General features: G+C 48.6%; 1 long non-coding RNA gene across 1 annotated transcript; it reads left to right on the forward strand.

The window, feature by feature from the left end:
• Positions 1-10,233: 10,233 nt before the first annotated feature.
• On the forward strand, positions 10,234-18,956 carry LOC117095964. The gene is made up of 3 exons (XR_004442267.1): positions 10,234-10,292; positions 18,375-18,516; positions 18,648-18,956. It is a non-coding gene; the product is annotated as an uncharacterized LOC117095964 (long non-coding RNA).
• The last annotated feature ends 7,132 nt before the right edge of the window (positions 18,957-26,088 follow it).

Consider the following 26,088-nt stretch of genomic DNA (forward strand, 5'->3'; position numbering starts at 1 on the left):
TTCAGATTGTGGGTCTCACTTGGATAGATTGTACGGATATGTTTATGCTGGAGCCCAGGAGCTCCGCATTAACTGTGATTCCAAAGTGACGACTCACGAACTGCTTTACTGCAGTAGATGACAGTGCTGTCCTCTCAGCAACTCCCAGGCTATGGAGTTCCTCCTGGTGTCTTTCCTTTAGAATTTTAAAAAAATGAAAGATAATCTGAGGGCATGACTTTATTCAAACCTCAGATCCTTTCTACCTGACATAGGTTTTCTTAGCCTCCTAGCATGCCTCCTTTATTAGAAATTATTAGACATATCTGATGTCTAGGCTCTGCCAGTTTTTTTTTTTTTTTTTTTTGGAGACAGGGTCTTGCTCTTTTGCCAGGCTGGAGTGCAATGGCGCCATCTCAGCTCACTGCGACCTCCACCTTCCGGGTTCAAGTGATTCTCCTGCCTCAGCCTCCCGAGTAACTGGGAACACAGGCACATACTACCATGCCTAGCTCATTTTTGTACTTTTAGTAGAGACAGGGTTTCACCAGGTTGGCCAGGATGGTCTCAATGTCTTGACCTTGTGATGTGCCCGCCTTGGCCTCCCAAAGTGCTGGGATTACAGGTGTGAGGCACCGTGCCCACCCAGCTGTGCCACTTTCTAGCTATGTGTGGCCTTCACATTCCTGGCCCTGTTTCCTTATTTGGAAATTGGAGATGATAATTAGAGGGTGCTGTGAGAGTGAAAATAAATGTATGTGAAAGGACCTAGTAATTCCACTTATCATTTGGGTGAACTTGGACAGATTATTCAACCTCTCTCTCTCTTTTTGTTTTGAGACAGAGTCTCGCCGTGTTGCTCAGGTTGGAGTGCAGTGGCATGATCTCAGCTCACTGCAACCTCCACCTCCTGGGTTCAAGCAATTCTCCTGCCTCATTCTCCTGAGTAGCTGGGATTATAGGCGTGTGCCACCACGCCCGCCTGATTTTTTTGTATCTTTAGTAGAGATGGGGTTTCACCATATTGGTCAGGCTGGTCTCAAACTCTTGACCTCGTGATCCACCCACCTCGGCCTCCCAAAGTGCTGGGATTACAGGTGTGAGCCACCGTGCCCCGCAGAATGCTCTCACTTTTTATCCCCATTTCACATCATGCTTGGATACACTCCTGCTGCTCTAGGGTTTCTTCTCTATATGGTAGTCAAAGGAATCTGTCCACAACCTTCTGGTAGCTTCCTATTATATGCTTAGAGGGAAATATGAATATTTTTTTGTGCCCGGTGTGGTCCCTATTTCCCTTTGTTATTTTTTTAATTTTTATTTTTTTGAGATAGGGTCTTGTTCTATTGCTCAGGCTGGAGTGCAGTGATGCGATCATGGCTCACTGCAGTCTTGACCTTCCAGGCTCAAGCAATCCTCCCACCTCAACCTCTTTGAGTAGGTAGGACTAGAGGCTCATGCCACCACTTCTGACTAATTTTTAATTTTTTATAGAAATGGGGTCTCACCATGTTGCCCTGGCTGGTCTTGAACTGCTGGGCTTAAGCCATCCTCTAGCCTTGGCCTCGCAATGTGCTGGGGTTACAGGTATGAGCTACCTCGCCTGGTCACCTGTCTACCTCTAGCCACCATATTCTTCTTGTGCCTTAAATACACCAAGCTTCTTTCTTTTTCTTTTTTCTTTTCTTTTTTGAGACAGAGTCTAGCTTTGTCGCCCAGGCTGGAGTGCAGTGGTGTGATCTTGGCTCACTGCAACCTCTGCCTCTGGGGTTCAAGTGGTTCTCCTGCCTCAGCCTCCCAAGTAGCTGGAACTACAGGTGTGTGCCACCACACCTGGCTAATTTTTGTATTTTTAGTAGAGGTGGAGATTCACCATGTTGGCCAGGCTGGTCTCAAACTCCTGACCTCCAGTGATCCATCCACTTTGACCTCCCAAAGTGCTGGGATTACAGGCGTGAGCCCACCGTGCCTGGCCCACACCAGGCTTCTTTCCATCTCAGCAGGGCCTCTGCACTTGACGTTCTTTCTGCATGGCACACTCTTCCCCCAAATTTTCTGGTGCCTGAATTGGTCTCATCAGCTATGCCTCTGCTCGAGAGTTAACTCCTTATGCAGGTCTTTTCTGACCATCATTTCTGAAATAGGTGATTGTATTAGTCCGTTTTCATGCTGCTAATAAAGGCATACCCCAGACTGGGAAATTTACAAAAGAAAGAGGTTTAATGGACTCACAGTTCCACATGTATGGGGAGGCCTCACAATCATGGCAAAAGGCAAGGAGGAGCAAGTCACGTTTTACATGAATGGTAGCAGGCAAAGAGAGAGAGCTTGTGTAGGGGAACTCCCGCTTTTAAAACCGTCAGATCTTGTAAGACTTATTCACTATCACAAGAACAGTGTGGGAAAGACCTGCCCCATGATCCAATTGCCTCCCACTGGGTCCATCCCACAGCATGTGGGAATTCAAGATGAGATTTGGGTGAGGATACAGTCAAAGCCTATCACTGGCATAGAGTAGGTGCTTAAGTAGGTGTTCATTGACTGAGTTAATGAATAAAATAATCTGGCCAGTGTTTTTTTCTAAAAGTTCCTTGAAATTGCTGTGGACCCTGCCATTCATGCAGGTGGGGAGAAAGAGGCTCAGAGCAGTTGAGTACTTAGCCCAGTGAGTAAATGGTGGAGCCAGGATTTGAAAGCAGTTTTGTGGACTCAGAAGCTTTTACCCCTTACAGGGGTGGTGAGGAAGGCCTTTCCGAGAGGCCAGGGAGGCCCCAGGGCAGAACCATCCAGCCAAGCCCACCCCAAATTCCTGTCCCACAGAAACTAAGAGCGATAATAAAAAGAGAGTTGCAGGGTTGTGTCGCTCCTCCTCTGTCTCTTGCCTGCTCTCTCTAAGGAATTCAGAGTCTTCCCATCTTGAATACCAGCAGCAGCTCCAGAATTTCCCCATGGGACGGGCTTACTGAGAGCCCTCTGGTGAAAGGGGCAGCCCTGGGCTTGCCTGGGAGCTGTGTCTGTGTAACAGGTACCCTGTTTTCGAGAGGATGCAGGTTTGTTGGGGGAGAGCATTCTCGAGACTGTGAGGGGACTGAGCCTGCTCCTAAAGCCATCTCTTTTTTAGTCTCACTCTGCAGTGACAAGATCTCCGCTCACTGTAACCTCTGTCACCCAATTCAAGGGATTCTCCTGCTTCAGACTCCCGAGTAGCTGGGATTACAGGTGCCCGCCACCATGCCCGGCAAATCTTATTTTTGTTTATTTGAGACGGAGTCTTGCCATGTCAGCCAGGCTGGAGTGCAGTGGCGCTATCTCAGCTCACCGCAACTTCCACCTCCTGGGTTTACGCCATTCTGCCTCAGCCTCCCGAGTAGCTGGGACCACAGGTGCCCGCCACCTCGCCTGGCTAGTTTTTTGTATTTTTAGTAGAGATAGGGTTTCACCGTGTCAGCCAGGACGGTCTCAATCTCCTGACCTTGTGATCCGCCCACCTTGGCCTCCCAAAGTGCTGGGATTACAGGCGTGAGCCACCGTGCCTGGTCAAATTTTTGTATTTTTAGTAGAAATGAAGTTTCACAATGTTGATCAGACGGTCTTGAACTCCTGACCTCAGGTGATCCACATGGCTTGGCCTCCGAAAGTGCTGGGATTACAGGCATGAGCCACCGCACCGAAGCCATCTCTTGGCAAAATACTGCTGAGCATTCAGACAGAACAGAATTAGGAGAAAGAGGAGGAACGAGCATCGATTTCTTGAACACTCTGTGCTAGGCACCTCATGCATTTCAATTATTCTAGGCGGTGAGTGAAGAGTTGTTGCCAGAATCTGAAGTGTGTGCTGAGAACTTGGCTAAATGTAGGGTGACCATATAATTTACCATTTAAATTGGGGCACTTTGGGGGTGAGAAAGGGATTACTATCATTAATTATGTCAGATAAAAGGTGTAAACTGGGATCGTCTCACTTAAACTGGGAGGTATGGTCACCCTAGGCAGAAGGGAAATAAAACAGTCATTAACAAATCACACCAAAATTTAGTGGCTTAAAACGACAAGTCTTTTTATTGTATCTCTTAGTTTCTGTGGGTCAGGAATGAGGGGAGTGCTTGGCTGGGTGGTTCTGACCTGGGGTCTCTCATGCATTATAGTTTGGTGTGGGTGAAGCTTCTCTTTCTCTCTCTCTCCATTTAGTCTCAGGGTCACTCTGTGTAGTGAGTCTGTGTGAGGAGTTCAGAGCAAGCACTCTGGCGAGCAAGCTGGAAGCCACATTGCCTTCTGTGATCTAGCCTCAGAAGTTATGTGATATCACTCCCATCCCTGTAACTTGTTGGTTCCAAGTGAGTCACAAGCCTGCCCAGAGTCAAGGGGGAGAGAGGACAGAGACTGAATTTTTTGCTGGGTAAGGCACAAAGTTATGGAAAAAGTATGTGGAGTGGGAGATACTGTCGTGGCCATCTTAGGGGTATGAACTCTGCCATGGATGCAGACTAGCCTTTTCTTTTTCTTTCTTTCTTTTTTTTTTTTTTTTTTTTTGAGACGGAGTCTCGCTCTGTCACCCAGGCTGGAGTACAGTGGCCGAATCTCAGCTCACTGCAAGCTCCGCCTCCTGGGTTTACGCCATTCTCCTGCCTCAGCCTCCCGAATAGCTGGGACTACAGGTGCCCGCCACCATGCCTGGCTAGTTTTTTGTATTTTCTTTTTTTTTTTAGTAGAGACGGGGTTTCACCGTGTTAGCCAGGATGGTCTTGATCTCCTGGCCTCGTGATCCGCCGGTCTCGGCCTCCCAAAGTGCTGGGATTACAGGCTTGAGCCACCGCGCCCGCAGACTGGCCTTTTCTGAGAGTCATCAGTTTGGTTATCTGCAAACATGACTGAAGAGCGTGGGGTACATCAATGCCAGGCAAAGTTTCTGAGGGAGTCTGTCACAGAGGGACAGGCCTGGACTACGATCCTGGTTTATCAAGGGGAACCTGGTCAGTTACCTTGCACCCTCTTTGGAGGAAGAGTGAATGGAAGAGTCCCTCAGTAGAGGACAAATAGGAAGGAGATGGTCACAGAGCCAGGGCTGGCATTGTTCAGGGCACAGGTTCTTGGTTGCTCTGACCCAAGCATCGTCTCCATTTCCTGGGCAACACTGTCCTCCCAAAAGAGAGGGGGCTTCAAGCTGCTCTGTGATAAAGGCTTTTTTTTTTTTTGAGATGGAGTCTGTCGCCCAGGGTGGAGTGCAGTGGTGCAATTTTATCTCATTGCAACCTCTGCCTGCTGGGTTCAAGTGATTCTTGTGGCTCAGCCTCCTGATAACAGGTGCCTACCACCACGCCTGGCTAATTTTTGTGTTTTTAGTAGAGATGGGGTTGCACCGTGTTGGTCAGGCTGATCTCGAATTCCTGAGCTCAAATGGTCTGCCCGCCTCGGCCTCCCAAAAATCTGGGATTACAGGCGTGAGCCACCATGCCCAGCCGATAAATGCTTCTTTTTTTTTTTTTTTTTTTTTTTTTTTTAATTATACTTTAAGTTCTAGGGTACATGTGCATGACGTTTATATCATGTATAACTCCCCAATGCAATCCCTCCCTCCTCCCCCCTCCCCATGATAGGCCCCAGTGTGTGATGTTCCCCTTCCCGAGTCCAAGTGATCTCATTGTTCAGTTCCCACCTATGAGTGAGAACATGCGGTGTTTGGTTTTCTCTTCTTGTGATAGTTTGCTAAGAATGATGGTTTCCAGCTGCATCCATGTCCCTACAAAGGATGCAAATTCATCCTTTTTTATGGCTGCATAGTATTCCGTGGTGTATATGTGCCACATTTTCTTAATCCAGTCTGTCACAGATGGACATTTGGGTTGATTCCAAGTCTTTGCTATTGTGAATAGTGCCGCAATAAACATACGTGTGCATGTGTCTTTGTAGTAGAGTAATTTATAATCCTTTGGGTATATACCCAGTAGTGGGATGGCTGGGTCATATGGTACATCTAGTTCCAGATCCTTGAGGAATCGCCATACTGTTTTCCATAATGGTTGAACTAGTTTACAATCCCACCAACAGTGTAAAAGTGTTCCTATTTCTCCACATCCTCTCCAACACCTGTTGTTTCCTGACTTCTTAATGATTGCCATTCTAACTGGTGTGAGATGGTATCTCATTGTAGTTTTGATTTGCATTTCTCTGATGGCGAGTGATGATGAGCATTTTTTCATGTGTCTGTTGGCTGTATGGATGTCTTCTTTTGAGAAATGTCTGTTCATATCCTTTCCCCACTTTTTGATGGGGTTGTTTGTTTTTTCTTGTATATTTGTTTGAGTTCTTTGTAGATTCTGGATATTAGCCCTTTGTTATATGAGTAGGTTGCAAAAATTTTTTTCCCATTCTGTAGGTTGCCTGTTCACTCTGATGGTAGTTTCTTTAGCTGTGCAAAAGCTCTTTAGTTTAATTAGATCTCATGTGTCAATTTTTGCTTTTGCTGCCGTTGCTTTTGGTGTTTTAGACATGAAGTCCTTGCCCATGCCTATGTCCTGAATGGTACTACCTAGATTTTCTTCTAGGGTTTTTATGGTCTTAGGTCTAACATTTAAGTCTCTAATCCATCTTGAATTAATTTTCGTATAAGGGGTAAGGAAAGGATCCAGTTTCAGCTTTCTACTTATGGCTAGCCAATTTTCCCAGCACCATTTATTAAATAGGGAATCCTTTCCCCATTTCTTGTTTCTCTCAGGTTTGTCAAAGATCAGATGGCTGTAGATGTGTGGTATTATTTCTGAGGACTCTGTTCTGTTCCATTGGTCTATATCTCTGTTGTGGTACCAGTACCATGCTGTTTTGGTTACTGTAGCCTTGTAGTATAGTTTGAAGTCAGGTAGCGTGACGCCTCCAGCTTTGTCCTTTTGACTTAGGATTGTCTTGGCAATGCGGGCTCTTTTTTGGTTCCATATGAACTTTAAAGCAGTTTTTTCCAATTCTGTGAAGAAAGTCATTGGTAGCTTGATGGGGATGGCATTGAATCTATAAATCACCTTGGGCAGTATGGCCATTTTCACGATATTGATTCTTCCTATCCATGAGCATGGTATGTTCTTCCATTTGTTTGTGTCCTCTTTGATTTCACTGAGCAGTGGTTTGTAGTTCTCCTTGAAGAGGTCCTTTACATCCCTTGTAAGCTGGATTCCTAGGTATTTTATTCTCTTTGAAGCAATTGTGAATGGAAGTTCATTCCTGATTTGGCTCTCTGCTTGTCTGTTACTGGTGTATAAGAATGCTTGTGATTTTTGCACATTAATTTTGTATCCTGAGACTTTGCTGAAGTTGCTTATCAGCTTAAGGAGATTTTGGGCTGAGACGATGGGGTTTTCTAAATATACAATCATGTCATCTGCAAACAGGGACAATTTGACTTCTTCTTTTCCTAACTGGATACCCTTGATTGATAAATGCTTCTTAATGCAGTTGTTTATTCTGACTCCCTCCCACCAAGCAGTGCTGTGACACCGTGGATCCTCACGGAACTTGTGCTGTAGGGAAGCCTGTGCTGGTTGGGCTGTAGGAAGTGCTCCATTCTGTTGGTGGGGTATTTACTGTGCTGTCCAATAATAAGTGGATCTTCCGTTATGCGTCAGCCTTGTAAGTTTGGTCAAAGGGAGTCTGCCCCTGCCTTGCGTGCAGATATATCCCGGATATCCTGTGGTGGATTCACCTCGTTGGGACCTGTCAGTGTGGCCAGCCTTTCTTCCAGAGTGGCAACCTGCATTTCCTTGCTTATCTTTTAAGAAGCACCATAGGAATTATCATCCCATTTTACAGATGAGAACACTGAGGCTCAGAAAGGAGGAATTTCTTGCCCCAGGTGGGCCAGCTGGTCGGGATGCAATTGGAATGGAAACGCAGGTGTGGCTGAAACCAAAGCTGGCACTCTCCATGCACAATTCCCAAACCCCCAATGCTCTGAAAAGCTAAAGCTTTTTCATGAGATTGGGGCAAGCATCTGATGGCAAACCTGATATGAATTGGATGTGAGGTTATTTATAGTCTTTATTTAGTCCCACTTAGCGTGAATATCTATACATTTTGCTGCAGAAAAATGAAAGGGTTTATGGAATATTGCTCCAGAGCTCACTGGCATGTCACCCGATATACAGTAGATCCACTTGAAAACCTTTCAGGAAGACAAAGAATTCCAAATTAGAAAGCACATTGAGGCCGGATGTGGTGGCTTCAGCCCTGTAATCCCAGCACTTTGGGAGCCTGAGGCGGGCGGATCACCAGAGGTCAGGAGTTCGAGACCAGCCTGGTCAACATGGTGAAACCCTGTCTCTACTAAAATAGAAAAATTAGCCATGCGTGGTGGTGGGTGCCTGTAATCCCAGCTACTGGGGGAGGCTGAGGCGTGAGACTCGCTTGAACCTGGGAGGCAGGGTTACCTTGAGCCACTGCACTCTGGCCTGGGTGACAGAGTAAAACCATGTCTCAAAATAAATAAAATAAAGTAAATAAATTGATAAAAGCACATTGAGCCGTGAGGATTTCAGATAAGAAATTGTGGGGCTGTTCCTCCTGTACCAAACTTTTCTGTCTCAGTTAGGCAGAGATCACTACCCCCATTTGGCAGATGAGGAAGACTGAGGGCAAGGAACATGGTGTCCCAGGTAGAACGGCAGCCATTTTATCATCCTGTTGGAGGGTGTGCCAGCAGGAAAGGAAGCTTTTGAGTCACCAGCCCACTGTAGCCTCCCAAGAACCTTGCTGTCTCAGCAAAATTTCAGAACTAGAAAACCTGGAAAGATTAAAGCCCCAAAGAATGCCGCAAGTCCCCCGGAAGAAAGGGAGGCTTGCTGTACGTTCCAGTGGTCGGTATTCAAACTCATTTTTTATTTCAGCTGCATATACACTCACCCATCACAGGACCGGTTCTCAGAATAGAGAGGTACCTGTTGAATCATCCACCCTACTTCCTGCCTCGTGTGGGCATGTCTCCAAGTGCTGAGCCATCCGCTTCGCTACCGTGGCCTGAGATATATCAGGATTTGCAGGCCTGGCGACAGGAGACAAAATAGATTCCCATTTCCTTCGGAACCATTTAGCTAGTTTAGAGAGTGTTTGACTGTTTCAATGGGATGAGCAATAACCAGGCCTCTCCTTGGCACCTTCTCTCTGCCCCATATATTTTCTTCTGTTGGAAGCTGGGACTTGGTGTCTTAGGGCCCTTTAAGATAAACACTGATTTTGGCTCAATCTGGCTGCACAGCTGTGGGCTAGTAGGTGCCCCTCTCTGAACCTCAGGTCCCTGCTTTCTGCAGCACAGTGTTGTTCTCAGCTCTGTTTTTTTTTTTTTTTTGAGACAGTCTCACTCTGTTGCCCAGGCTAGAGTGCAGTGGTGCGATTTCAGCTCACTGCAACCTCCATCTCCTGGGTTCAAGCAATTCTCCCTGCCTCAGCCTTCTGAGTAGCTGGGATTACAGGTGCCTGCCACCAGGCCCAGCTGATTTTTGTACGTTTTAGTACAGACAGGGTTTCACCATGTTGGCCAGGCTGGTCTCGAACTCCCGACCTCAGGTGATCCACCCGCCTCAGCCTCCCAAAGTGCGGAGATGACAGCCATGAGCCACTGCGTCAGGTGTCTCATGTCTTCATACCACATGCCTTGGTTCCCACTGCCCTGGCGGGTGCCTGGAGAGACTTGTGGTTGGGGCCGAGTGACTGCAAGGTGATATTTAAGGTGGTCTCCTGAAGCAGTCTGACATCACTGTAATGCAAGCAGACATCTGGGGAGTCAGACTGCCTGAATTTGAATTCCAGTGATTTAAATTTTTACCACTGTTGTGTGACCTTGGGCAAGTCGTGTGACCGTTTGAGCCATAGCTGCTTCATCTGTAAAATAGATGGAATCATAGTATGTACCACTTTAGGAGGGAGGGATAATAGAATTAGGTCAGACTATGTATGTGACATGCTTAAGGTAGTGCCTGGCATGCAAATAAGCCCTTGATATGTGCCAGTGGGGTTCATCTGGTTACCAGAAACTTGGAGGTAGGGGGCGTTGGCTGGGGCAAGATCTTGCAACATTTAAAAAGCAATCACTGGTCACTTGTGAGGTTCCAGGCCCTGGGTTGGCCACTCAGCATTCAGGACGAGACCTTGCCATGCTATCAAGTAACCTAGAGTCTATTTTTTTTTTTCTTAAGATGGAGTTTCACTCTGTCGCCCAGGCTAGAGTGCAATGGCACGATCTCGGCTCACTGCAACCTCCGCCTCTGCATTCAAGCGATTCTCCTGCCTCAGCCTCCCAAGTAGCTGGGATTACAGGTGCCTGCCGCCACACCCGGGTAATTTTTGTATTTTAGTAGAGACGAGGTTTCAACATGTTTGCCAGGCTGGTCTCAAATTCCTGAGCTCAAGTGATCCACACGCCTTGGCCTCCCAAAGTGCTAGGATTAGAGGTGTGAGCCACTGTGCCCGGCCAAATAACTCAGAGTCTGATGGGGCAAGTAGATGTGGCTAATCCAGGGGCTGAATACCTATAAAGTCCTTAAATATATTTTGAGTCTATGTTTAAAAAGCAGATTTCACCTAAAAATCCAGTTTTCTGGCTTCTCTTAAGATCTGGCAACACCAGGCTGGCCTTCCTGTAATATGAGAAGAAGCTGGAGCTGAATAGGAGCTGCCCCCTTGGCCAGGGGCTCTCTACTTTGCCTCAGTCCCCACTACTCCCTATTGCACCAGATTCGACCTTCTTCATAGTCATGCACGTTTGCCACCTGGGCCTGTGGGAGTTTGCTGATAAGTTGCAATGCAACGCTTTGGGTGCTGGGAGAGCATGATGAGCAATAATAACTCAGCCTTGGGCAGTCAGGAAAAGCTTCCCGAGGGAGGCGAAGTCACAGCTGCTTGTCTATAAAACCTGCAGATGCTGCTGAACACCCTCATCTTTGTGGCTCAAGGACATGAATAAAGGACGCAAAGTCAGAGCTCACGAGGAATCTCTGGCAAAAAGCGACTGAGGCCCAGTGACTTGTGTGGGGTCATACAGCCTGCTGATGGCAGAAGTGGGGCTAGAACTAGGATTACCAACCAGCAACATTTCTGGACTACTTTCCCTAGAACCAGGGCTGTCAACCAGAAACAGTTCCGGGCCACTCTACCTCCCCTGTCTCTGGATTCCTCGGGAGTTAGGAGGATACGTACTCTGGAATCTTAGACTTGAGTCCTGCCTCTGCCACTTACTTGCAGTATGACCTCAGTTAAGTCATTTCTTTTCCTTGAACCTCAGTTTCCTCATCTGTAAGGTAGGGCTAAGGATTCTGACCTCAAAGGAGTGTTCTGAGGGCCAAACATTGAGAAAGTGGACAGGGGGCAATCTCAGACATCTCATTAGCTCAAGAGGACTCTAGATACATGAGGGTCATTATGATTGTTGACAAATAGCCACTTCTCCCAACAAATTTTGGCATCATCTGTTTAACAGTGACCTTGAAGGGGAACCATCCCCCACTTTGCCCTTGCCAGTCCCTTAAAGGAGCACACATGGCCTTTGGTCAGGCTAGGACCCTGGAAGGGAGAGCTTTGGGATTCTCTGACTTTGGGTGTGAGCAGGGCCCTGGATGCAGAGCCCAAGGGTTCCCCTCTCCTGGGAGGCTCCAAGGTCACAGCAGGTACTGGGGTAGAGATGGGAAGGAAGCAGAATTTCCTGGGCAAAAGAGGAGAAATGTCAATAATTCTTTTGTTTTCTTCAAGGCACCTACCTGCCTATCAGGGGCTCCCCTTAAATCCCATGTCTGTGGCTGGAACTATTGAGACTCCTCTACTTTGGGGAGGTCCCACTGTCCTGAGTTCAAATCCTGACTTTTCTCCTTATTAGCTGAGTGTGACTTTGGACAAGATTTCAAATTCCTCTAAACTCCAATGTCCTCATCTACAAAATGGGCCTCTTAGAGTACTTATTTGGTAAGGTTTAGTGGGAATTAAGTGAGATTATGTGTGAAAGCGTTTAGCACAGTGCAGAGCTCAGTCAATGCCCGTTATTACTGTGATTGGAAATTAGAATGATTACCACCCATCGTGTTTGTATAACACTTGACCATTTCTAAACTTATGCTTCTCTTAGGCCATTTGATCTATGCAATGACTCTTTGAGGTGGCCAGTGCAGGGATCATGACCTCATTGCATAGATGAGACAACTGGTGCTCAGAGAAGGCAACAGTCTACTCAAGGTCACACAGCTTGAGCATGGCAGAGTGGCAGAGCCAAGTTCAAGTCTTGTTCTTTTGTTTTTTTTGAGACGGAGTCCGGCTCTATTGCCCAGGCTATAGTGTAGTGGCACGATCTTGGCTCACTACAACCTCTGCCTCCCGGGTTCAAGCGATTTCCTGCTAATTTTCGTGTTTTTAGTAGAGACGGGGTTTCACTATGTTGGCCAGGCTGGTCTTGAACTCCTCACCTCAAGTGATCCACCCGCCTCAGCCTCTCAAAGTGCTAGGATTACAGGTGTGAGCCACCACACCTGGCCTCGAGTCTTCTGAGATGAAGAATGAACAGCACTTTCCACAGGGCCAGACCAGACCAGACCAGACCAGGCTTCGACCACGTGGTTGGATTGTTCACCCGGGGCGCTTCATATCTCCCAAAAACTCCTTGATAGAGAAATAATCCAGAATGCTGTTTCAAACCCTTGTTGCCTCTGTTTGTACTCTGAGCCTGTACCACCTCTAGGGACACAGAAACTTCTCCTTGCCCCGTGGTGTCAAACGGACGTTTCCTTGCATTTGTCCTAAACGGATCTCAGCAACCCCCACTGGGTCCATCAAAGCACTCTGCCAGAAGGTCTGTGTGCTCTGCACTGTGGCCATGGGATGGCGCTGTTCCACAACTCATGAAAAATCAGGCCCGGTCCCCGGACTGCATTTCAACGCATCAAGATCATTTAAACACCTACTATGTGCAAGTCACTGTGCCTGCTGCGGGGAGGGCTTCAGTTATTCAATACTGTTATGTTAAGCTATATTAATAATTGCCGTAACAACATCGGTCCAGGTCTTCATAGTTTATTGAGCAATTTACGTGCATTATCTGGTTCTATCTGCAAGTAGTCCTGATGCATTAGATTAGGTGGGTCTTTCCGTCCCACTTGAGGAGGAAACTGAGGCACAGAGGGTGATAGAACTTATGTAAAGGCACGGAGGAGAAAGGCACATGATAGACATTTGATGAATTATAGGTGGTGGATAGAATGAGGCAGACCTAGGCATCTGTCTCCTCCAGGCTGTTACTCATCCATGGGGGCAGGGATTGTATCTTATTTGTCTTTCTGTCCCCCCTCCTAGCACGGCTTCTGATTGAGGGCTTCCGCAGACCTCTGTGGCAGACAGAGGAGAGGCAGGGGGATGCCCTGCAGGCTGCAATGCTGAACAGCTCCTGGAAGGCTCTCTGAGGGTGTGCAGGCTGAGAGAGGCGGCTTCTGGGCTGGAGATTGCAAAGAGAGGAGGTCACTACCTCCACTGTGTAGCATTTGCAGGCCATGAATGGCTCACCATAATTCAGCCCCTGAAGGCGCCAAGTAGCTGAGTGGTCAGGAATGATTCATTCATTCCACAAACGTTTTCTGAGTTCCTGTTACACGCTAAGCATTAGGAATACAGATATGCAAACACAGCCTCTGTCCCCCTGGAGCTTCCAGAGCAGTGGGGGAGATGGAGGGCAAAGAGCTAGCAATGCGGTTTGGTTTGAATTGCCTAGAGGTCTGTACTGAGTGCCACGGGGTAACCAAGTCTAGCAGGCGCAGGGTGAGGGCTACAAGAGGAGGAGACCTTTTGCAGCATTTGAAGGATGAAATGAGTTTGCAGATTACCAGACAAAGAAAGGCGCATGAGGACTGGGGGAAGGAAAGCATCAGGGACAGTGGGGTGTGTATGGGCAGGAGCTGTCAAAGGGCGTCCGTCAGTCATGCGTTTGAGGATGGGTAACAGATGTAGTAGGAAAGACAGTGGGACCAGCAGGGAGGGCCTTGAAAGCTGTATCCTGAGGACTATGAATTGCATCTTGTATTTGTCAGGGAATCACCATGGTGGGAGCTGTGCTAGGAGCTCACAGTTCCATGGAGAAGGTGGGCAAAGAGAGGCCCATCACTCATGTTTACTGAGCCCTGACTATTTCGTGGTGCTAAACACTTCTTGGGGCTGGGTTTACTGTCTGTCTTACAAGGCAGGTACTGTGATCATCCCATTTTATAGACGAGTAAACTGATACTAGGGATGCTGACGTAAGTTTTTCCCAAGGTCATAAAACTGGTACTAGTGGAGTTGGGACTTGTCTTTTTTTTTTTTTTGAGACGAATTCTCACTCTGTTGCCCAGATTGGAGTGCAGTGGCATGATCTTGGCTCACTGCAACCTCTGCCTCCCAGGTTCAAGTGATTTTCCTGTCTCAGCCTCCTGAGTAGCTGGGATTACGAGCACACGCCACCATGTGTGGCTAATTTTAAAATATTTTTTAATAGAGACAGAGTTTCACCATGTTGGTCAGGTTAGTCTTGAACTCCTGACCTCGTGATCCACCCGCCTTGGCCTCCCTCCCTCCCCAGAGGCGACCACTCTTACAATCTCTTGTGTTTTTTATTTTCTAGAGACTTTACCTATTTGTTTTGTAAGAGGTGTTTTATATAGACCCAAGCACAAAAGGCAAGACAAGTGCCTGTTAACTACAGACGTGGGCTTTGGGAAGAGCCAGTGTGGGTTTAGATCTTGACTTTTTTTGAGAGCTTAACAAGTGTCACCATTAAATGATGGTTTGGGCAAAGAGTGGGCAGGCTTGGAGGGTGGGATGAGGATGGCAGGGGCAGGGATGTGGACATCAAGAGGTCTGTGTGCACAAGTGTGACAGTGTGGGCCTGGACTGGGGATGAGGTGATCAGATGGGGACAGGAAATGGGGACCGCCGGGGCCTGGTGAGAGACCAAGCAGGGACGAGGCAGGGCAGAGCGGCTGCTGTGGGGCTGTCATAGCTGGCAGGTGTTTGGCAGGGCAGAAAGCACAGTAAGAGGAAGACAGGTAGCCTGCGGGCTTGGCTTAGGACAGTACCTCTCTAAGGCTCATGCTGACTCTGGAGCAGTTCCAGCCCACCGTGCCATGCACACGAGCCGGGAAGCTAGGTGGACTGGGCCCGGAAGGAGGCCATGGGCTCAGGAGCCCGGGAGGTCTGGCCCCAGTGCCTGGTGGGGATTCTGGACAAACCAGTCCCTCTCCAGGCATCCGTGCAGGTCAGCACCACACGGAAGCCCCCTGTCCCTGTTGGTCTTCACTACGGAACGAGAGGCAGGGAAAGGCTTTGGAGATGCTGAGCTGGGATGCGCCGGGGGCTTGGAATTCCTCCCCAGAGGTTTTCAGGGTGGCATCTGAGCAAGTGTCCACAATGTGCAGAGCTCTCCCAGGCAGGATAGGCACCTGTACATGCTTGCATATGTGTACTTTACATGTTATATGTAATGCAATGTAATACACGTTATTTTGCTTGGTTCTTACTTCCCCTTTTAGAAGCCAGTTGATATATGATGAGTTGTTGTCCTCTCATTCTTTTTGATGCACAAACGGCTCGTTGAGGATCCTTGCGTTGAGTCTATGCCCCAGTTCCTGTAGTCTGTTCGCTTCCTGGCTTCCTGGAAGAACAAGATGCCCCCATCTCCTCTTGTTCTGTCCCTGCCCCACTCCCAGAATCAGCTGTTTTTCGAAGGAGCCCGAGTTTTCTTCCCTGAGAAATGCTATTTGGGTCGGGGACAGGGCGAGAAGTGACAAGCTGTGGGGGAAGCGCCCCGATCTGGGCAATCCCTTTGCTCTTGTGACCTTGAGCAAGTCCCTTGGGGAATTAGGGGACCAGTTGCGTCCTTTCTAGACTCATCTGAGGCCAAGAAGATGTGGGAAGCACTCATCCTGTGTGCCCGGGAGCTGGAATGGCACAGCCCCAGCTCTGCCCCTGTGTGGCTGTGTGATTCTGGGTTCCTTAACCTCTCCGAGCCTCAGTCCTCATCTGTGAGATAGGAATGATACGAGGCCACTCCCTCTTTTTTTTTTTTTTTAGAGACAGGGTCTTACTCTGTTGCCCAGGCTGAAGTGCAATGGCATGATCATAGCTCATTGCAACCTTGAACTCCTGGGTTCAAACGATCCTCCCGACTCAGCCTCTCAAAGTGCTGGGATTACAGGCGTGAGCCACTGCATCTGGCACGTGGACACTTCTGACATATCTCAACTAGGGAAGGTACTCAATAAATGCTAATTCCCTTCTTCCTCCGCTTCATCATTTGACTTCAGTACCCCAGGAAATGAGGACTGGGATATTGAATCGTTTGGGAGAGGAGGAAAGGGGTGTCCAGGGAAAAGGAAGAAATTGGAAAATAGAAGACCATGGAAAAATAAAAAAGGAGGGGTTAATTCAGAATAGGGAAGACGGGCCGGGTGCGGAGGCTCACGCCTGTAATCCCAGCACTTTGGGAAGCTGAGGTGGGCGGACCACGAGGTCAGGAGTTCGAGACCAGCCTGGCCAATATGGTGAAAAATACAAAAATTAGCTGGGCATGGTGGCACTCACCTGTAGTCCCAGCTACTCAGAAGGCGGAGGCAGAAGAATCGCTTGACCCTGGGAGGCAGAGGTTGCAGTGAGCTGAGATGTGCCACTGTACTCCAGCCTGGGTGACAGAGTGAGACTCCATCTCAAAAAAAAAAAAAAAAAAAAAAAGAGTAGAGAAGACTATTTTAATCATCAATAAAGGAAGGCTCTGGCTGCTTGGGGGAGGTTGAGAGCCTCTTGCCATTAGAGGTATGCAAGTAGAGGCGAGGGATTGTGAGCCATACAGATGTATTTGTGAGGACTCTCATTGGTCAGGAGGTAGATTCCTTCACTCAGCAAACTTTGGGAGAGGGCTATCCTTGCCTGGTCCTGTAATGGGGCAGGGGAAGCCAAGGTGAATAGGACACCATCCCTGGCCCCAGAGAGTGCCCAGCCCAGGAAATAAGCTGGTCACTGAGATCCTTATACTCTGCAGTTCTGTGCTTTGAAGCCTCCAAGCCTTGGAGGGAGTTGGCTGGGGATTTTCAGTGTACGCCTTTTGGTATTGATCCACTGGAGTTGGAGCTGGCTGGGAAACGGCAGGAGGAGGACGCCGCAGTGTTATTAGTGCGGAGGACACGCTGTAATCTGTCAGTGTCACCCTGGTTGCAGCTGGCCAGGAACCATCCTGCTGTTAACGCCTCCCTTCCCAGCAGCCATGGAGCACACAACTTGTACAGCACCCCCGAGTGCCTCCACCTCTCCCTGTAGGAGGGAGAGTGTGGGTATTCTTTTCTGCATCTCACTGGCATGAGTCCTCTTCTCCAGTCACACTAATTTATTCAGTGTTTTCCAACACACCTACCTCTGTACCTTCAGTTACCAGAATTCCCTACCAGCGATGGTCACTCCCGTCCATTCAGCCATCCACGTGTGCACCCATCCAATCATCCATCCATCCACCCACCCATCCATTCAATCATCCATCCATTCATCCATCATCCATCCATCCACCCATTCATCCATTCAATCATCCATCCATCCATCCACCCACCCACCCACCTTCCATCCATTCAACTTTGCAATCCGCTTCAGTTCAATTCGATTCAATTCACCTTCATTCAACTCATGAGGTTACTGGGCTTCACCACGTGCCACACACATGTGATAAGTGAGGCATACCTCTGCCTTTAAGGAGCCCATGGGAAGAATCCTCCCTGTTCTCCATGATCAGCTTTCCATCTCACCTCTGTTAATCCTTTGCCAATCCCTTCAACAGAAGCAATGGACTCTGAAGGGCTGTCCTGTGAGGAGAGGTCAGTTCTGGCTTTCATGAATTGCAGAGGACAGAGCTCAGACAAGGAGAGAGGCAAAGGGTGGGGAGGAGGTGAGAGTGAGATGAGCTAGTGGGACGGCGATTTTGGCTCTGTGGAGGGAATTGCTTCCATTTAGCTGTGAGCACTCAGCAGTGTATTGGGGGATGAAGGGAAAGAGAAGGAGGCAAGGAAACCACTATTGGAGAAGTAGGTTAGTGTGGCGGTGAGGAGGTGAGCTCTGCAGCCAATGGACTGCCTGGCTTATTGTCTCAGCTCCACCATATTCCTGCTGTGTGAACATGGGCACATATCTTAACATCTCTGAGCCTCCATGTCTTCATTTGTAAAATGAGGATAATAAGACCTATCTCACAATGTTGCCTTTAGCATTAACACATGAGGTGCTTAAATTAATACGTGGCACAAAGGGAGAGCTTAATAGATTCCAGCTGTGGTTATGACTGCTCCTATTACGTACCAGCTACTATGCCAGGAGCTTTCATTCCGGTGTGTACTCTGGGCTAACCCTGTGCGGGGATTATTGAACCCATTTTGCAGATAAGGAAATGAAGACCCAGGGAAGCTATTTCTTGAGCGCGTCACGCAGCTGGCGAAGGGTGGAGCAGGGCTTCCAATGCAGACCTTTCCAACTCCACTGTCCCTGCTCTCCTGCGTGCCCTTTCCTGCCTTTTCTCAAGGGGTGAGTGTTTTGAGATGCAAAGATTGTAAGACTTCCATCCCAGCTTCTGCTTAAGGCACCCTTTTGGCCTTCTCCAGTTGTAGCCCTGAATTGCTAATTACTGTTTTATGTGTGTTTTCTCTGTTCCCCAGAGACCATGAGATCAAGAAAAAAGATTTTCTTCTCCACGGCAATTGAAGTGTTGACTTTGACAATGAAAGCTACTGAATGTATGACGTTTCCCTTTTGGCCTTGCTTGCCAAGAAGCTTGTGCTTTTTGTCAAACTGTTTCCTTCCCCTTTCCATGGTTTTGGTCTTCTACCTTTGACAGCCTTTTATTCACGTGTCTTTTACTGTAAGCTCTTCTACTCATAGAATAAGCTGAATATTTAAATAGAGATTGAATTGAATGGAAAAGGGTGGGTTACAAATTATAAGTAAATAATTCATTTTATATTTAATTTAATTCATTTATTTACTTTTGAGACAGGATCTCACTCTGTCACCCAGGCTGGAGTGCAATGTTGCCATCTCACTGTAACCTCCGCCTCCTGAGTTTAAGCGATTCTCCCGCCTCAGATTCCCAAGTAGCTGGGATTACAGGCGGCCATGGCTGGCTAATTTTTGTATTTTTAGTAGAGATGGGGTTTCACCATGTTGGCCAGGCTCGTCTCGAACTCCTGACCTCAGGTGATCTGTCCGCCTTGGCCTCCCAAGTACTGGGATTACTGGTGTGAGCCACTGTGCCCAGCCTACAAGTAAATAATTCAAATAAAATCACGAACTTCAGGAAAGAAAAATGCCTTTCTTATATCAGTCTATTGCCACAGTGTTTAGCCCTGAGCCCTGGCTCTGGCTGGGTGAAGTCTGCATGGAAAGCCCAGTGATGATTTTCCCTGTTGTGTCTGGATCGGTGGCTCTCCTTGCACTTACAATATAACCCAAAGGCCTCCCCTTTGGATTAGAGCAGCAGTCCCCAACCTTTTTGGTACCAGGGACCAGTTTCATGGAAGACAATTTTTCCACGTACTGTGGAAAAATTCCCACGTACTGGGTGGGAAACTGTTTCTCCTCAGATCATCAGGCATTAGTTAGAGTCTCATAAGGAACATGCAGCCTAGATCTCGCTCATGCACAGTTCACAGTAGGGCTTACGCTCTTGTGAGAATCTAATGCTGCCGCTGATGTGACAGGAGGTGGAGCTCAGGCGGTAATGCTCCATCACCTGCTGCTCACCTCCTGCTGTGTGGCCCTGGTCCGTGGCCCAGGGACTGGGGACGCCAGGATTAGAGGACTGACCCCTGCCCACCTCTTCCACCTTATCCTGTGTAACTTGTCCCCTTGCTCACCCAGGATAACTACTTGAGTCATCTTTGAGATGTTCTCACAAGCCAGGTGCTTTTCCTACCTCAGAAAAAGAGGCTTTGTGGCTAGGCGTGGTGCCTCACACCTGGAATCCCAGCACTTTGGGAGGCCGAGGCAGGCGGACCACCTGAGGTCAGGAGTTCAAGACCAGCCTGACCAACATGGAGCAACCCGGTCTTTACTAAAAATACAGAATTAGCTGGGAGTCATGGCACGTGCCTGTAATGCCAGCTACTTGGGGAGGCTGAGGCAGAAGAATCGCTTGAACCTGGGAGGCAGAGGTTGTGGTGAACTGAGATTATGTTATTGCACTACAGCCTGGGCAACAAGAGCAAAAACTCTGTCTCAAAAAAAAAAAAAAAGATGAAAAAGGAAAAGAGGCTTTGCGTGTGCTGTTCCCTCTGCCTGGAACCCTCTGCTCTCTCCCATCCCCTGCTTCTGTCTGGCTCATCCTTCTTGTCCTTCAAATTTCTGCTGAAAGTTAGCATCTTACGGAGGCCTCCCCTGACTGCTCTGTCTAAAGGGGTTGTGGTAGCTGGTCTGCAAAGACAGCTCCCAGTGCTTCCTGGCCTCTCCTGTGTATGCTGCTGATCCCATCGAGAAATAGACTCTATTTCTCCTCCTCTTGGAACTGGGCTGGACCCTGGGCCTGCCTTTGGCCAGTGGAATGTGGCAGAGGTAATTTACTGACGTTTCCGAGGCGAAGCCTTCAGATGACTGGCAGCTTCTCCTTCCTGCCACCTGGAACCCAGCTGGTATGCTCTGGGAGGCACATATCACATAGAGAAACACAGCGGGAGAAATGGGGTGTTCAGCTCAACAGCCCAGTTGAACCCCCAGTCAACAGTCAGCATGGACTCCAGCCATGTGCATGAGCCAACTTGACTGCTCCAGCCCAGTTGAGCCCCTGAATGACTGCAGGTCCAGCTAACATCATACAGAACAGAAGAATCACCCAACTGAGCCCGTAGAACTGTGGGAGACAATAAAATGGTATTGTTGTTTTAAGCCACTAAATGTCCAATAATCTAAAGAGAGGTTAATCCCTGATACATTTCTCTCTTTCTCTCTCTCTTTTTTTTTTTTTTTTTTTTTTTTTTTGAGACGGAGTCTCGCTCTGTCGCCCAGGCTGGAGTGCAGTGGCCGGATCTCAGCTCACTGCAAGCTCCGCCTCCCGGGTTTACGCCATTCTCCTGCCTCAGCCTCCCGAGTAGCTGGGACTACAGGCGCCTGCCACCTCGCCCAGCTAGTTTTTTGTATTTTTTTTGGTAGAGACGGAGTTTCACCATGTTAGCCAGGATGGTCTCGATCTCCTGACCTCGTGATCCGCCCACCTCGGCCTCCCAAAGTGCTGGGATTACAGGCTTGAGCCACCGCGCCCGGCCTTTTTTTTTTTTTTTTTTTTTAAAAGAGACAGGTTCTCACTATGTTGCCCAGGCTGGAGTGCAGTAGCTATTCTCAGGTGCAATCATAGCGCACTGCAGCCTCGAACTCCTAGTCTCAAGCGTTCCTCCTGCCTCAGCCTCCTGGATAACTGATATTCTAAAAATCATTGCCCCAATGCACTTACTTCATAGCATTCACAATAATCCATAATTATATAATTATTTGATTCTTAACTTGCTAATTTTCCCTTTTTTCTTTTCTTTTCTTTTCTTTTTTTTTTTTTTGAGACAGAGTCTCGCTCTGTTGCCCAGGCTGGAGTGCAGTGGCGCGGTCTCAGCTCACTGCAACCTCCACCTCCCGGGTTCAAGCGATTCTCCTGTCTCAGCCTCCCAAGTAGCTGGGATTACAGGCATGCACCATCACGCTTGGCTAATTTTTTGTATTTTTAGTAGAGACAGAGTTTCACCATGTTGGCCAGGCTGGTCTCAAACTCCTGACCTCATGATCCATCTGCCTCAGCCTCCCAAAGCACCGGGATTACAGACGTGAGCCACCGTGCCTGGCCAATTTCCCCCTTTCTCCTGTAGCACATGGGTTACAGAAGGCTGGGACCATGTTTGTCTTGATTGCGGTGATCCTCAGCATTGAGCACAGTGAATGGCATGTCGTGGGAGCTGAATGAATGAATGAATGAATGAATACAAGGCATCACAGTGGTCTTGAAGTGTTCCCAGGAGCCAGTGTAACTCTCTGTGGCTGGAGCCCAGGCTGAGATAGCACCAGAAGGGAGATGGGTATGGCCTAAGTCTCAGCTCTCTAGGGCTTTCATGACTCAGAACTGTACGACATTCCCTGACACCACCTGTATAACCCGGACCTCCACACCCCTGCCAGGAAGAATCACCCTTTTCCTTTGCCTTACACACTTCTGCATCCTGCACAGCTCTCCATTAGGGGACCTGGGAGGTCTCTGCGCATGCTCATGTGTATAGATGATGGAGGCAGGACAGAATAATGGATATGAATGAGGGCTCTGGGTGCAGAGACTCCCACCTTTGAACCCCAGTCCACCACATTCTAAGGATATCTTGGTATCATGGCTACAGATATTGAGTGTTCACTCATGTAGGAAGTGCTGTGTAGGTGTGAGCTTACATTACTGTTGCCATGTGCCAGGCACTACACTAACGTCTTGAATTCATTTACTTCATACAACCTTATAAGGTGGTTACTGTTATCATTCCCCTCTTACAAATGAGGCAACTGATGTGTGGATAGCTTGCCCAAAGTTGTGGATCTGAACCCTGCCAATGTGGCTACAGAGCCCACCTTCTTTTTTTTTTGAGACAGGGTCTCTCTCTGTCACCCAGGTTGGAGCGCAGGGATGCAATCATGGCCCACTGTAGCCTTGAACTCCTGGGCTCAAATGACTCTTGCACCTCATCCTCCCAAGTAGCTGGGACTACAGGCATTCACCACCATGCCCAACTAATTTTTGTATTTTTTGTAGAGACAGGGTTTCACCATGTTGCCCAGCCTGGTCTCAAACTCCTGAGCTGGAGCGATCCACCCAGCTTAGCCTCCCAAAGTTCTGAGACTACAGACTTGAGCCACCACACCTGATCCAGAGCCCACCTTCTTAACCCTCACACTACCTCTCTCGTTCTCAAGGTAGAACCCTCGTTCTGCCTCTCTGAGCCTCAGTTTTCATACCTGTAAATGGGATAATAATGCCTGTTTAATAGGGCTATGATACCATGATCTGCCAGTGCCTGACACATTGTAGAATCTCAATAAATCCCAATTTGCTGTGGCAAGATAGATAAACAGACTTCCAACCAGGGAGGGCTTTGCAGGCCTTACTGTGAGGGTGCTAGGGAGCCATGGAAAGTTTTTGAGTAAGACAGTGACATAACAAAGCTGTGGCTTAGCTCCGATCCTACCTTTTCCTGCCTCTTCCTCCTGACCCAACCAACTAGATCTATGCTGCCTGAGGTTGGTATCTGTGTTTCACATCCCTGTCTTACCTCCCCGTGAGGTTCTGAGATTTGAGCTGTTTCAGGGCCGTGACAGGTCATCCCAGGCCTGGAATCAATGGGGTGGGAGGGATATTCTTGGTCTCAGGGGTCTCATCTCAAAGGGCTGCCTCAGAGATCCCGTCTAGGGCCCCATTTCTGTCTCCACCTTCAGCCCTACTGACTGACAGAGGTGCCTGGGTTTCGCATGACTGACTTCATATTCCCCTTGGAATCCCTTCTGCAGCAGGGTGGATGAGGTGAGACAGGCTGGTAACTCGGTGGAAGAGGGAGGAGGGAGAAAAAACAAGGGAGCCAGAGCAGAAGAGAGTGGGAGACAGGGGGACAGAGAGAGAGAGTGTTGGAGAGAGGGAGAGCCAGAGTGAGGGAAAGATGGGCTCACTGCTTCAGGGCGGGGCGCACCTCGTGGCAAAAATGGGCCACCTGACCTTGTGCTGTGTTCCCTTGTTCTGAAAGATATGGTGAGGTCATCTGACCTCGTGCTGTGTTCCCTTGTTCTGATGGATGTTGTGAGTCTGTGTGAGTGCACACACATGCACATGTGGTTGGTGTGTCCACATAGACGTGAGTGTCTGTGACAGCATGTACCCCGTCTGCTGGCCCATGCATGGAAGTGCACAGATGGGTCTCCAAGGACCTAGGGACTAAGCATGTGGAGAACCATGTGGAGTGGCCAACGTACATCCTCAGCCCCAGTATAACCTCCTCCATGTGCCTTGCCCCCCATTCGTTCACCCTCCTCCCTCTGTGGTGGTATTATCACCTTTCTTGGCCAGTCTCTGTTTACCTGTCCCTGTCTCTGCCTCTATTGAGAGCTTCCTGCAGAGAAGTCCAAATCCTTGTCATCCCTGTACTCTTGGGAGCAAGATCAAGGCTTGGTGGGGCAGGTGATCAATAAATGCTGATGACTGATTGAATATATTTGTGTGAATGGATCTACTTCCAGAAGTGTGTGTGGGTGTATGTATGTGCATGCACATGTGCACACATGGGAACATGTATGTGGCCATACACACATGCACATACACTGTGGGGTGTGGATGTGTCTCTAAGATGTCCATGAGTGAGCCTCTGGGCACACACCATGCCCACAGAGGATGTGATGCAGTGATATGCTGGCAAATGTTTAACAACTGGCTCTTCATTGAAAAAATAATAATAATAAGCCCTGGGGCCAGGCAAGGTGGCTCACCCTGTAATCCCAGCACTTTGGGAGTCCAAGGCAGGCGGATCATGAGGTCAAGAGATCGAGACCATCCTGGCCAACACAGTGAAACCCTGTCTCTACTAAAAATACAAAAATTAGCTGAGTGTGGTGGCGCACACCTGTGGTCCCAGCTACTAGGGAGGCTGAGGCAGGAGAATCACTTGAACCTGGGAGGCGAAGGTTGCAGTGAGCCGAGATCGCACCACAGCACTCCAGCTTGGCAACAGAGTGAGACTCCACCTCAAAAAAAAAAAAAAAAAAAAAAAAAGGAAAGGAAAAATAAGCCTTGATTAGCAGCATTTGCCCATTGCTGCAGTGTAAATGTTCCCACCATGGCCGACTTCAAGCTGCTGATGTGGCGTCACGGTATATGGAGTTAGCTGGGAAGGGATACACATAACTAGCTCACATGAGCCCATAGGAGTTAGGAGTTGGCTTCAGTACACGAAGGATTCATGTCTATGGCTGCCCAGCCTGTGGTGGGTGGGGGAGGCAGGGCAAACTTCCTCCGGTGATGGTAATGCTTCTTTCCAGAGCTGTGCCCTGGGGGAGCAGGCAGTTGGTGGCTGCCAGCCAGCTTTCACCGAGTGGCCTCAGAAGTCAGTCTAAACCAATACTCCTTGTTAGGCAGGTCTAGATACTCACCAAGACAGAAGGGCCTTCCCTCACTCCCTGAAGATGCTTTGAAGTTTTTGGATTTGGTGAGGTCAGCATGACTGCAAAGAGGAATTGCTAAGCCTGAAGCATGAATGGAAGAGGGGGAAGGAGGAATGCTTCAAACCTCCATCTGAGGCAGGTGACCAGGGATGCTGGAAGGTCTGGAGGCTTGGGCCTAGTGCCTGCTTGAAGCCGATTCACTGTGCAAGCCTGGACACATCGCTTGCCCTTGCTGGCCTCCAACTTCGACTTTCTTCCATGAAGGGAGAGGTCTTCCGAGCTCCATAGCCTGTAACTGACTCTCCGGGAGTTGGTCCTTAAACTGGGCTCTGAGTGTTAAAATCTACATTCAAAAGCCAGAGAGAGGCTGTGTTGGCCTTAGACAAGAGCAAGAGGGGATCCTACCCTGGCCCTTCTCAGACCAAGCCCTTTCCCACGTGGGGAGGAATTCACAGGCCAAGGCGATGTGCTCACCCCAAGCCCTACCCTCTTCTAGACACTTGTCTGATGCTTGTTAGTTTAGAATTTCTGCTCCAAGAGTCCTGCCAAGCTGGCTTCCAGGGCTAGCTGCCATCTGTCCTCCTGAGGATCTATGTCCTCCTGCCTTAAGCAGTGGTTTTGGGGAAGCTGGGTGTGCAGCCTGGGATGGGTGCCCACTTTGTGGGAGATGCCCTGAACGTGCTGAGTGGAGCTGGAAGTGGGAAAGGAAGAGGGGTGGGTCATGGGCAGGGAGTTGCGGTCGAGGCTTCCAGGGTGGGCTTGCCCCATGCTGCTACTTTAAGGAGCAGAATGCAGAGGAGGTTGAGAATTTTAAATTCAAACCTAACACTTTAGGTTGTCACAAGGACATATTTGCCAGGACAGAGGATAGGCCATATTTTTAAATTTTATTTTATTATCATTTTTTTGAGACAGAGTCTTGGTCTGTCACCCAGGCTGGAG

The sequence above is a fragment of the Trachypithecus francoisi genome, unplaced genomic scaffold, assembly GCF_009764315.1.
Source record: "Trachypithecus francoisi isolate TF-2019V2 unplaced genomic scaffold, Tfra_2.0 Lachesis_group14, whole genome shotgun sequence".
NCBI classification, from domain to species: Eukaryota; Metazoa; Chordata; class Mammalia; order Primates; family Cercopithecidae; genus Trachypithecus; species Trachypithecus francoisi.